This window comes from Hetaerina americana, unplaced genomic scaffold (genome assembly GCF_022747635.1).
Source record: "Hetaerina americana unplaced genomic scaffold, ioHetAmer1.1.p SCAF_4, whole genome shotgun sequence".
In the NCBI taxonomy this organism is placed as follows: Eukaryota; Metazoa; Arthropoda; class Insecta; order Odonata; family Calopterygidae; genus Hetaerina; species Hetaerina americana.
In genome coordinates, this window is record NW_027286985.1 from 68,503,903 (window position 1) to 68,517,763 (window position 13,861).

A 13,861-nucleotide genomic window follows, 5' to 3' on the forward strand; every position below is an offset into this window, starting at 1 on the left:
CCCGAATAAGACTGTTGCTAATTTATTGAGCACCTTTTCCACCGCGGCCCCAAATATTGTAACTGGGAGCATTGAGTATTTATGGCATATGCAAACTTTTATTTTTATAACTATTATTGCGATTAAACAGTGACATCCGAAAATCGTTAAAACTTATAAGTTTATGATAGCTGAGGTTTCTTTTCTTAATCGTGTTGCGTAAACTCCCCTGCGTCTTTTCGTGGACTGACCTCCTGCATGCTGGTAACTTCGCGCACCTGCTTCGGTCCTAGGTTATTTGTATACAACCCAGACTTTAGGTCCGTATGTTAACGGATTGATCGGCCAATAATGATTGCAAGTGATGATTTTCCTATACTCTCTGCGGCATACTTTGAAGTGCTCTTCTGAGACCACTCCTCTTCTGTCATCTGCTCCGCCCTTCCGGTGTGAGAGACGTTGGGGCTAACAGGAAGGGCCACAGGCATTGTGGTGGCTTCTTGGGTGTGAGCACGAAGGACGAAACCTTGTTTTTTCCAAATGCATTATGTGACACTCGTGATTATGTTAGCAACATTTCATGCCGCTCGTATCCGTCAGCGGTAATCTATAGTTCACGTTGACCTTTCCGTCATCTTCTTTTTTTTCGGATGAACCTTATGTTGGAAAAGTGGTTGGTGGAATAATGAAAATTCCCTTGTTGGTATGATTGACGCTCAAGGAATATAATATTTCCAAAAATACCTGCACTTTTGATACAGTTATCCTATTGACCTGCAAGAGCTGCCTACTTTGCCCATGGCGAAAGGAAACCTGTTTTCAAAATATTCATTGCAGAAAAACGGCACCGCGGTCCCGCTGTCTCAGAGTGCGTGTTACAGCTGGTCTCAGTCCGCTTATTCGAAGCAGCGCTGGAGTTATGCGTGCTTTTAGAAGGCGCGACTTCGTTGGTATGCGCAGTTTTTAGTCGCCGTTCCACGGCTTCACCTGTTTGCTTTACCATCTATTTAGGACGCACTTTGCGAATGCGTCATTAGTGGAGAGGAAAAAAGTGAAACCTACGTGGCATTGCGGTCGTTGTCTCTCTCGAAACGTTCTTGATCATATTTCTTCTCGTCTTTTCTTTTACGATAGCCCGTGCATGCGGTGCAGCACTTTTGATACATTGCATTTGGCATCATACTTAACCGTAGGTACTTCTCCTTTGCTGTTACCTCTATGGAATCATGCTGTGCGATGTTTCTTGGTTCATTAAATATTCACAGAGATCGTTTATCTCCCACGGATCTTTTAGGCTTATCGTTCGCAAAGGGAATTATTTTGCGCTAGCTTGCGATCGTCACCTTCTGCTAACTATTACAAGGGAATTGAGTTCATTGCCCTCGCGTCCTACGAGCTTCTCTCTCGATGGGGTTGGGATTTCTGCAAGTTTCTCCTGTGTAGTTGTATCGAGTTTTTAGTTGAGTGAGCGATGAACTATTATTTTTGTTTTCATCAGCATCTGAATATTTAAAACCGATGTCGGAGAAATACTCTCTAAATCGGCGCTAGTCCTATCCTGGAGTTTGACATCGTAACATATCAAGCGGAAGTAATAGTCACAGTAAACAAGATCCATGGGGTTTTTTGGAACCGCGACTTGCCTTTAAAAAATCACCGATAATGAGACGCGCGAATATTAAAAGATCAGTGGAATGTTCTCGTTGTCTTTGTTTGTTGGCATTCTGTTGATTACGTGTCAAGGTTGCAACACTGATCGGATAATTCAAACGAGTTTTCTTATTTCACCATCTCGCATTTGCGCAAGATTCGATGCAGTTTTATTGCTATCTCGCCCTAATTCTTTTCTTGTTTGACAATTTAGTGGTGGCGATCAAAACTAATCGCAATAGAAGCGTGTGGTGAATCAAGTTTTTAATATTGGGGTTTGGCTCCGATTTAAAACCCTGCGAGATATTATCTCTTATCATGCTTTACAAATATATGTCAACTTAATTTAGTATTACAGCAATCCTTACGTGCGATCAACGTCCTGAGTCTTCATTGGACATTTCCCTCGCTATTTAATATTATATTCTTTTAAAGAGAAGAATAATGTGAATAATGTATTTTTTTAATATTACGTATTAATTTTGCTCGGTCAGAATGTGCGTTTTCCTACGCATGAATACGTAATACGAACGATAATTATCCTCACTAGCTCCAATCGGTGAGTGCGACGCTCGTTTTTGTTTCAAATGGTAGATTCACTGAGGTTCTCATTTGAAAATTTTGATAGTGGCTTTTACTTGGAGATGTACAACGTCTGCTCTTTCTTCCTCCACCAGTTTTAACTTTTAATTTATAGTATTAATAGTGATTATTATTTCATTTTCCAAATTTTGATACTCAGTCTTGAGTTTTGCCATGTTAGATACATGAACATTTTAAATAACGTATTTAAAATAGATGTAAACGAAAGAATACAAGATTGTTGAAAGCCGTCAGATTTAAACTCACCCGTATTACTGTAGAATTTATCCAGTGGTAAAAGTTTCAACTTGGTCTTGAAATTTGGGCGTACAGGAATTGGATTTTTTTTTTGATTTGGCTAACAAGTCGTAAGGACCTTTCAGACATTAATTGTAAGAATGTTCTCTGTTATGAATGCCATGGCGTAAATGTTGAAGACGAATAGTGCAACCATTATTTAATATACAAAATTCATCTTACGACTTGAATCATTCATGTGTGCCATAAAATGTTGGGCAAACATTTCATGGTAAGGTAACAAAATATGTTTTGTGATCCACGGCCCTTGTTTTTTTTAATCAACTAAGCGTTCTCTTCCACTCTGTGGTGACTTAATTGACCAATTTTCTCGCATTCGGAGATAGAGGAAAAAAGTGTTCAGTTTTTAACGCGTGGGTTTAGCACCTTTTTTTCGAGACCAGCGTAAAGGCTGCGGCGTTAGTTGAAATATAAATGTCGATTTATCTTTCTAAAAACCCGTTGAAACATTGGAAGTATTAATTAGCGGATTATTCAGGTGTTCATTAAGCTACAGCAGGGTGAAAATTTCTTATCGGAGTGTATTATCGTCGTAATAGTTCCCCTGCTCCTCAGTAGACTCACGTCAACGTGTGTCATCTCTTTCGTTTGACTTGATAGCGCAAGTTTTTTCCCATCATGGGCGAGAAAATTGTCTGTGACTGCTGTTCTAAGTATTTTTTCCCTTCCAAGTAGGTGCCGCAGGCTTGGTGCTCCGTTACTAGGCACAGAGGTTTTTTTCTTAGGTTTGGGGTACACGTGCTACTGATAGGAATTGTAAGAAGTCAGTAAACGAATTATTCCACATGCTTTTCGGGTTACTTAGAAAATAAACTCCCTTGATTACATCAATCTCGTGATTTTGTGCTTCCAGTGACTGAAGTTGAAACCGTGCAAATATTTTGTGGAGAATCGTGGTTGGCTAGGGGGTAGAGCGTTGGACCACTGACCGGAGGGTCCCGGGTTCGATTCCCGGGCAAGTCTCTGGGCACCTGCAGCTCCACCCAGGCTATGTGATTTTTCGGGTACCAGATCTTCCTGGGAAACCATAACCGGTACAGGGAAATGAACTGGCCCCCATACCCTGATGTGTGAATTTTACACGTCGTCGGGCTTAGTACTTCGTGAACTCTACCGTCACCTACCAAACCGACCTTCGGGTTGATAACTGTGTTTATGGTTTTTTTCATCGGTCTATCAAGGTGGATCCAATCGGCTTTGTATTTTCAAAATGTGTCTCAATTTCTGGTTTATGTTAGTCCACATAGGAAGCTTTAAAGGCGTTTGTTTCCCGGAAGAATGAAGGCAGTGCTTGCGGAAGCCCCGGGGAAATGACGGGAAGGGTTAGGACGTGTTCACCGATAAAAATGCCTCCGTTTGTCTGTTTTGGGTTTGTATTACGCCTTGTTTTTCCATCGAATTTCAGCGTTTCCTTTGGGTTTTTAGATCCGGGTTACACGCTCGGAGCACGAAAATTAATTTTTTTAAAGTGTGCTCCCCAGTTTTATATAAACACCAAAGGTCAATTGGCCATCGAAATATATCGATAAGATAATTTCACGATGCGGATAGAAAAATATTAATGCGGCTTAGGTGAAAAATACATCCGTGAAACGTATATCCGTTCAGATGCTCGTGAAAATATAAGCACACGCACATTGGCCTGCGTATGAAGAGTTCTGGTGGCAGCGAATCGATTCTCCAAACGCATACGCGAAACAAAAGACATTTGACAAGATCTATCGCTTACTGCGGTACGTTTTTCATATATAGGCCAAAATGATGGTGGCCTCTTGACAACTCAGAGCTCACATCGTGCTTTCTTCTCATCCCGGGGAAGAGTAATGGGTGTCCGTTTGTGGAATGGGGGGTTTTCGGAACCTAAACGTGTTGCGATTGTGACGCAATTGGTTTTATACCCAAGGAGTTAACCCGGGCGGTGTGTGATCAGTTTGCCGTAGACGGAACGCATCGGCCAGCCTAGTACTCGGAACTGTTTGAAGAGGTGGTCGCTTACTCCCGTTACGATTTCCCCAAAGTTCCAATTTACTGAGGAATCCATACCTGTGTGTTGGTGAGAGGGCGTTAACCAAAGGATATTCAGCTCTTGTTTTGCCGTTTCAAATCTCATCGTGCAGGAATTGTTTTTTCCCAAGCATTTCCAACGAAGTAATTTGCAATTTTTCGGTTGAAAAGAAAAGGCCGATTTGTGCGTATCCTTTCCCTAATAAGGAAAACCAGATGTTTAGGCACACTTCTTCACGGGTACAACTCTTCTATCTTTCTCGTGGAGGTTCGTTGAAGTATTAAGCCGAAAGATAAGTGACTAATATATTTAATCGGTAACATATTGGCGTTGTTCCACTGGCATTGCTAAATAAATAGTTTCAATACAAAAAAAACACAGATAATAATATAAGTACGAAAAGAGGCACCTGAAATTATTTTTTTCCTATGAATAGAAAACGCGGAGTATTATCTCTAGTCATCTTCTCGTAGGAATTGTACGGTGGCCCTGTTATCGTATTGAGGTCGCCTCGTTGCATAACTGACGTTGTGTTGTGAGTTTTAATGGGCCCTTAAATTTTTGAATGAAATGAGATAGGACGTTCGCCGATACTCATCAGCTCAGAGAAAGTTACGAATGGAAGGGCAGAGGATTGCGGAAGAACTTGACGTTAGTTTATGGCGTAATACTCATCGCTATACGTTATGCTTATCATAATGTACGGCGGACCGAGAATTTGAGTAAAAATTTCAAGAGGCGATATTTTTGGGAGTATCAATGTGCGTAGACGAACTATCATGAGTGCATTCAACATTTTTATTTAATAAATTTGTCTGAAAATCGGTGCCTTTTTAATGATCTGAAATAGTTGACTTTTATAGTGGACGTCTCTGTCATTATCTCTTGGCCTCTTTTTGCGATGCGAAAATCTACTCTGTTCTCCAATTGCATTGTGTTTAAATGTAATGAAACATCTTCATTCAGTGGAAATTGTTTCCGCCTCTTCACTGTGAATTCGAACCGTCCTTCAGAATGATATGTACTCTAGAAATTGGTAAGTATAATGCGAATGAACTTGATTATAACTCAGTGGGTTCTAATTCTGTATAGGTTGTTTATAATTTAAACTTTCGTTGTTATATATGCGTGGTTTTTATTTTATTAGCGTTCAGTAGTGATCATACTTAGCTTTGAGGACATTTTACAAACGTTATTATTGTATTTTTGTCGGCAACATGCATTGTACTGTTTCACCGAAGAATTTTTGGAAGTCAATTTAAAATTACACAATCAATCGTAACCGTGCTAGTCAACCAACGCACATCCTGTACAGTAAATGTTGATGATACCTTTTTGTTTTGTTTACGAATTTTTTAAACAGTTCAATGACTATGTTACATTATCTCTAATAATTTAACAGCTTTCTGGCGTCTCCATCATGTTGTCAATGTCAGTAGCATCCTTAGTAATGCGGTGCATTACTAAATTTCCCTATTTTTTCTCAGCCTATGCACATTTTCCTTATATTAACCATGTTGTTTTCATTATCAGGTAATTAAAAATAGTCTTCGTTATTCCTAGTATCATTCCATTGTTTTATTTGGCAATTTATGACGCCAGCTTCATGAAGTTGATCGTGGAACTCGGTGGAATCGATGCACAATGAATTTTAACCCTCCCTTTTGTTCTTGCTGAGTTGTACATTATCAATAAATTGCTCGCAGTACAGGTTCCGACGTAACTCGACATTCCTGATGACTGCGTTTTATGCCATAACCCGTGTGGGTTGGCAATGGAAATTGTATTGTGAAGAACAAATTGATTGTGTTTCAGTTCATACGATGTCGTAAAAGGGAGAAGGAATCCAGTCTTAGTTTTGCTAGGATTAAGCCGCTTAACCTTCTCTCGCACCTGTGGAATAGCCAGGAATTAATCCCAGAGAGAAAGGGGCAGGGTGGCGGTGCAGTATTTTAGGCATCTCAGAATCTTGAGCGACCCGATTTCCCTCTTCCACAGGAAGCTGTCATAACACCATTCACGGCCGAATTGAATCAACGCTTTGGCGAATTACGAATCCCACGTTGGGCTGGTGATCGGCTGTTGGCACCTGCTAAAATTGAAATCCACTGAGACGTGTTGCCATCATGTAGATGTCTTTAGACGTCACGTTTTTCTCAGTCAAGTTTAGTAATAATGTTTTTGGTCTACATAATGAAACCAATTAGATTTCAGAAATTAATAATTGATTTCGAAGTAAATGTGAACTGGTTGATCAACAATCTGAAATTTGCTTATGGCTAGCAATCGTCCGGACTTTCGCGGACATTTATTTATGTATCCTGCAAGCCACCACTAGGGTGTGTGGCTGGGTGCGGATACACATCAGACTAAATTTTATCCGAACATGATCCTACCGCGGTCGAACAATGTTATTATGATCCCTTATCGTTCTTGGAAAAAATGAATCTTAAATAAAAATAATCTTAAATCTATCTGTTCCACGCTTAATCTCTCTAATTTTATTGATATGATATCTCCTACCGTAGTACGATGGAGGTAATAATACAATTTCAGCATTACTTCTAAAGAGATATCCCTCCCATTTATGCCGGAGATTTAATCTGTAAATTAACCTTCGCTCCGTGAGTGATTCCTTAGCTGCTCTAATATTTTGGATTCGTTGCTGAGTTTATCATGACATTTTAAAAATCTAGCTCCTCTACGTTGCACGCGATCCAATTTGGCAATTCACCCAACTTCGTCAGATTCCCATATACTTACAGCATATTCTAAATGAGGCCTATCCAGCGACATATAACATTTCTCTTTGACATTTTCATCACATTTACCTAGTACTCTTGTTATAAATCCTAACTTTTTGTTAGCTTATCCACATATTCCCCGTATGTGTTTCACCCAGGAGAGATCGTGAATGAGGGTAACGCCAAGGTATTTAATTGAGCCTAGACATTCCAATTGGTTGTTCCCGATGCAGTAGGCGTTCGGGTGGGATTTGCTCTTTTTCCAAAAATGTTTCACTGCGCCCTTTTTTAAGTTTATTTCTAATTGCCAAGTGTCGCACAAGCATTGTATAGGATTAAGGTCATCTGGTAAAGCTGCTGTGTCCCCAGGATGACGGATATCATGATAAACCACTGCATCATCTGCAAATGAACCTATCTTACTTGTGACTATGGAGTCAATGTCGTTAACGTAAAGTAGGAATAAAAGAGGTCCGATGACACTTCCCTTGTGAACACATGAAATAATGTCTACTTCATTTGAGCTAACTCCATCTATCATTGCTCGTTAAACCCGACCATTCAAAAAGTCTTTCATCCAACCCCGGATATTTTTATCTATGCCATATGCTTCTAGCTTTACGAGTAGTTTCCTATGAGGTACTTTGTCGAAGGTTTTCTTAAAATCTAGAAAAATCGCGTCCACTGTAACCATTGCTCTCTCCCATAATAAGAATATCATGAACAATAAGATAAAGTTGTGTCTCGTAGAATCTACATTTGCGGAAACCTTGCTGATTTTTCATTAATAACTCCTGATTATCAAGGTGTTTCACGATTAAACTAGCTACTATATGTTCCATAACCTTACGCATTGTGGATGTCGGGGGAATAGGTCTGTAACTACTCAGTTTCCTCCTTGTCTCCGTTTTTAAATATTGGTGTTGCGTTAGCCTTTCCTCCTGTTAGAAGCGTTTGAAGTAATGTGTTCGAGATTTTGTTTCATTATTTCCCTGAAGTTTCCAAGCATAGAAAGTATGTATATGAATGTACTATTGTGGGTGTGTAGGAATAGGCGTGCAACATCGAAGTTGAGTGTTGCGTATTTGTTATTTATCAACAGGGTTGTTAAATAATTCTAGTGCTGGAAATAACTTTAACTACAGCTACATTCGATACGCTGTATAGGTGTGGAATAACTCTCTACGCTTGCAAGACGAGCTAATAGTAACGAGAAGAGAAATATATGTAACAAGGGTTATTTAGTTTTAATTATCGTCCATTTTAGCTACAGTTCCACCTTTTATCCTACTTTTCCAATTAGCCTGGCTGTAACCCTCCTGGAAGGGCGAATTGTTGGAGAGGAAGAGGCTCACAATACAGGGTTCGTCCGGAAAATAAGTGTACTGAGCTCAGGAAAAAAAATTATTACACTTTTACATATCTTAAGCTAATATTCCTCAAAATAGGACCCTTGTGAGTCGATACACTTGTTCCAGCGGCGTTCCCATTCCTGGAATGCCTGGAGCGGCGCGCCCAGCCCAGGAGTCAGTACACTTATTTTCCGGACGAACCCTGTATGTTGAAATATTAGAAGTCTCAGGAGCGGGAGAGCATGAATGTTACCGAGGTGAAAGAAGTATGTAAGGGCAGGATGGTTTGGAAGGAATTAGTGAAACGGATAAAGTCTCCTGGGATGATCAGACTTCAGTCCTTTAGATTTAGGCCCTTGCTTCATTTAGATGTATTCAATTTGCTTATTTAGTCTTAAGGTCAGACGTTACATGATTTTGCCCACCCCAGATGCGAGCACCCCAACTCCATTGGTCAAAAGTCATTCGAACATCTTACGTATCTCAAACCCGGATCCCTCGTTCTCCGGCTCATAGCGTTAACAAGTTAAGTCACTCTGGCCGGTAGCCCAACTGTACAAAGCACTTGGTCGGAAATCGAGGGATGCGGGTTCGAGGCTTGAACGAGGCCGTGAAAATCTCTCATACGTTTGCATCATTGCAGGTGACAGCACTAAAGCTACTGTTGCGAAATATAACTTTTTTCAATTTGCCCACCCCGACGGGGTACCCCATGAAGGGTATGCATGCGTGTGTGCTGAAACGGGCGTCAGTAGTGCTCTTAAGATGGAGAGGTTACATTTGAGCCTCAGCTCAACCCCCGCTCCCCGCGTCTCTAGAACACACTTGCGTTGTGACGACCTCACTCTTCGTTGTCCTCCCTCCATCTCCGCCCGATCCGATCGCCGTCATCCCCTTTCGAGCGCGCTCCGCTCGCGAGAAGTGACTCATGTCGGGTGTAACGACTCGCTCGCCTCGTCTCCTTCACCTCTCTTGTCCATCTCTGCAGCAGCTCCCCTGCACGGCATCACCCTACCAGCCGCCGGGAGAAGAAAGTTTCTCTCTCTCTGCCATGCTCTGTGCGTGTGTACTTCTTTCTCTCCTATTCCATTCCCCATTCCAACCCGCCTCTTGGCCCCCCGTTCCCCTCTCCTGAACCCTCCCGTGGACCTCTTTCCTCCCGACGCCCACAACGCTCCTGTTGCACACCCAAGAGTTGCGGGGCAAGTTTGTAGTATCTCCCCACGCCCCCCATCGCCTCCTTAACCTCCCTCCCCCCTCTCTCCCCGACACTCTCGCCCTTATAACATCCCGCTTCCCAAGTCTCCCCCCCCACCCAGCTCCCTCCTCTTTCTCAAAGGAGGTTTTCCCCCCTACTTGCCTCCCTCTCCGCCTCCCGTTCCTTCGTCTCCTCCTTACTGCCTTCCAATCTCACCATCGTTGCTGTTTCCCCCTTCTCCCCCTTCGTCTCCCCCATGCTTACCCCTCCCCCACTGGTCTTTTCAACTCCTTCTTACCGTGAGACTGGAGAGTGTTGCAGTCTCTCCCCTTCTTCCCATCATCCTCTCTCCCTCCCTCCCTCCCTTTTTGCTTCCACCGAGGAGGTCGTTTGTTCTGGATCCGTGAGGTGTGATGTGAGGAGTAGGGACGTTGATTACCGAGCTGTGTGCGCCTCTCGTCCGCTTTGGAGGACGCTCGGAAATTTTCGAGAAGGAAATCCATGGAGCGAAAATCCAGAAGGTTTAACTTAATGCGTTGTTGAACTTCAGATTGCCGCAAATCGTTTCTTTAGCGTGAATCGGTGCTGAGCGACTCATTTTTCCAGTGCCCGGATCAAACCTGGGTCGTTTTTCTCTCTCAGTGTACCCACTGGCGGTTGGTGTCGCATGTGTCGAAATTACGAATTTAAAAGTTATTCTTATGCTAGACGTATTTAGCTAGCTTTAAAATCATTTATAGCACTCGTTTAACGCCTCCTCTTCCAAAATGCGAACTGACGATCATGGACTGTATTCGCTCATCAGTATCATCACGATCTAATCTTACGCAAGTCTTTGATTGAAGTGCCTATTCCGTGATGATCTGTTTTCCGTTTTCTCTCCTCCATTCGCTTAGCCGAGTTCAGAGGAACTAGATTGGGAAACACGTTGCGAAAGTAAAATTAAAAGTTATATCTTATGCATCAATTGGAAGCTGGTTTCTTTTGTGATGATGCTGAATGTGTTTTATTATCCCCATCGTACTATGGTAGGAGATAAAACAAAAATAAGACGACAGAGATAAACATGCACGACTGACAGATTCAAGATGTCATTTTCCCGCGAAAGATAACGGATCAAAATAACTGCAAATGGCCGCGCTTGGGAAAACATTTATATTATAAGTCCCTGTGTACTTTTTCATTATTTATCTAACTCTTATTTTATTGTGCTTGTTATTAGCAGCTCATATCGCATGCGAAGAAAAGTATTTTACAGTTAGATACTCTAATGCATGCAGTATCTTTTGTAAAAATCGTCTTCATTATTTGCATCATGGAGTATTTATATCGCTGAAACACTAAAATGTAACGTTGCATTCCTGGCATGGAGACACCTCCTGCAACTCGTCCTATAAGTAGCGGTGTCTAGCAGAGTAACGAGAAGATTTAGAAATAACGCCTCATGGAGTAGTACGAGTTGACCTCTCCTTCGCCTGCTGAAACGTCTTCAGGTTCATCCCTGCAGTTTGGTTTCTGTACGTAATTTTTTATTTCTTATCTTTTGCTGCGATTTTCCTTAAACGGTTTCATAGGCATGCTTTCACGAAAATGTTTCCTGGCTAAGGATGCGCGGCCCACGAAGTTCGCCACAGGACGGTGCCATCCTTATTTGCGTGAACCAAGTGCCATCCTTATTTGTAATAGCCGGGCACACCACACGATGCCAGTATTAAATACTCGTTTTTACTTCCTCAAGAAACATGTTACTAAATCATGGATGCCTGATTGATGTGTTTTACATTGGATAAAATTCTCAATTTTTTGTATTCTACCGTTTAAGATAGGATTTGGATAAACATACGGGATCACCCCCGCTAAATTTCTGAGCCCCGCTTTGTCCTTGTAAGTAGCTACCGTACTCTAATGTGTAAATCCTTCTTTAACTCCTCATACTTTGTCTCCCTTCATCACGTCCAACGTTCCTCTCCTTTTTCTTGCCCCTTCTTCGTCTCCGCAACGTTCGCTCAACGTGCTATTACATTCTTTCGCACATCCGAACACTTTTCATCCACGTTTCCTGCCTCCTTTGGATTCCTCCCAACAAGCCCATTCCCTCCCCTGTCATGCATTGCACCTTATTCCTTAGTTTTACTTTTCTATTCGTTTTAACTTTTCCTTCATTCTCCACATCCACATCTCAAAAGTCCACAGATCTTCCCTTCAGCTCAGATGTTCTCATGATTGCACCGATGAAATCAAATTAAACATGTTCCAATGAGGAAAAATTAAATGTTGGCACGGCCGTCTTATGCGTCGAATTTGCCCTCTTCACTTCGGGCGGGCAAGAAAGGGCACCTGGGGTCACGATATATGTTCACCCACGCGGTGTGAGGTACTCGTGCCGCCTCTGGCAGAGCAGCCATTTCATTCCTTTGGCTGCTTACAACCTACCTGTCGAACTACGACTCACTCGTACTTACTATGCTCAATGTTTGTCAATACAGTGTACATGTGTGCTAAATTTAATGCGACTAGGCATTTTATCATCTCGGGTTTGCTCAATAACAACTTGACAACGGCCTCAGCAGCAAAAATAAAATGTGCATGCCATTTTCGCTGTTTATCCGTTAGTAGGTAAAATTTAGTAGCGATACTCTGTACGTATATTGCTCAACGAATTTTCTCGGAGTTGTAGTATCGATTAGTCTAGTATCGAAAAAGATGTTCCAGGTGACGTAACATGTTATATAGTTTACGAAATGTATCAATAATTTATTTCTGTTGATAATTTTGGTTGTTCTTGAATGAGGTCAATCGCTTCAACATCTTTGCTTTCATTACTCATTTTTCAAACGATTGGTGTTTTCCGTCCTTTCGATTTTCGGTCCGTAAAGTCTTGTAAGTAATCGTTCAAAGAGCGAAATCGCTTACCTCTCGTCTAAGAAAGAAGATAAAAAAGATACCGATTTCAGCTTAGTATCAATTAAAAAATTTTCTTCCTTAAGTTTTGGGATACATTTTTAATAAATAATAAACTTCGCCTGATCGTTCTCTTTTTTTAGTCCTGAAAGGTGTAAATGGCACTTCACTGTGCTAAGGGATCTTTTTTTCTTCTGTCGGCGCTTCTTCAAGGAATATGTCCCATTTCTATTTTCTTTGCTCCTGCAGGGGCTCACAGGCTTGAAGGCCGGGCTGCTGAAGTGGACGATAAAAGAATCGAGAGACTAGTCGTACATGGGTGACGTAATAGGAGCATTGAGTTCTGTGGGTCGATTCTGGCTTTTCTTCGATCAGAATTGTTTGTTCGGTCAAAATAAACGAGTTTTTGAAGTCGATTGATGCCATATTGACTGCTCCTACGTGGCTACCAAGTTGAAATCAACGTAGAGGAGTTGACAGCAACTTTTGAAAATTCCCAAAATTACAATTTTTTTGTGTCCTGACATCCAGATTACCCTCTTAGCCCTTCTTCGCGCTTTCCTTCCCTCTAGAGCCTCTATTAAGGTGTCGAGATGAGGTAGCATTTGCACGAAATCGTGATAACTCGAGTGAATTCAATCCATATATTCAGCTCTGTTTATCTCAAATAACCGCTAAGGTTCTTCTCTTTCTGGGAAGGACAAGCATAATGTTCTCCTACCGCTATTTTTTTTGAAATAACATCGTTTTAAGAATACTCGTACTCTTGAATTGTTTTTTTGAAACGTTAGATGAGCCTTGGGTGTATTTATTTTGCATTGCTAACAATTACGGGATTTTGCAAGAACACCTAATTTACTTTCTAGCTTTGGAGTATTGATATCATTCTTGGATAAGTTGGTAATTTCAATTAAGCGATAAATAACTTATTAAATATGATTTATTATTTTCTCCGGTGTTGTTGCACTTCAGTATTTAAAAAAATAGCTTTCAAGATTGGTGGCACTATGATAAAGCAGAGTGTTCTGTTTTATATCGTACGCACTGAGAATATTCTCGAAAAAGGGACCCGTGATGATATGGTGATTTATTGCAAGTGGATGGCCAATATCTGTTACCTATTTCTTTGCTT

At 41.4% G+C, this 13,861-nt stretch overlaps 1 protein-coding gene across 1 annotated transcript in view; it reads left to right on the top strand.

Annotated features, from left to right (window-relative positions):
• Window positions 1-13,861, top strand: part of Gprk1 (G protein-coupled receptor kinase 1) — a 1,192,964-nt gene that overhangs the window by 662 nt on the left and 1,178,441 nt on the right. The gene's annotated exons all lie outside the window — the stretch shown is intronic.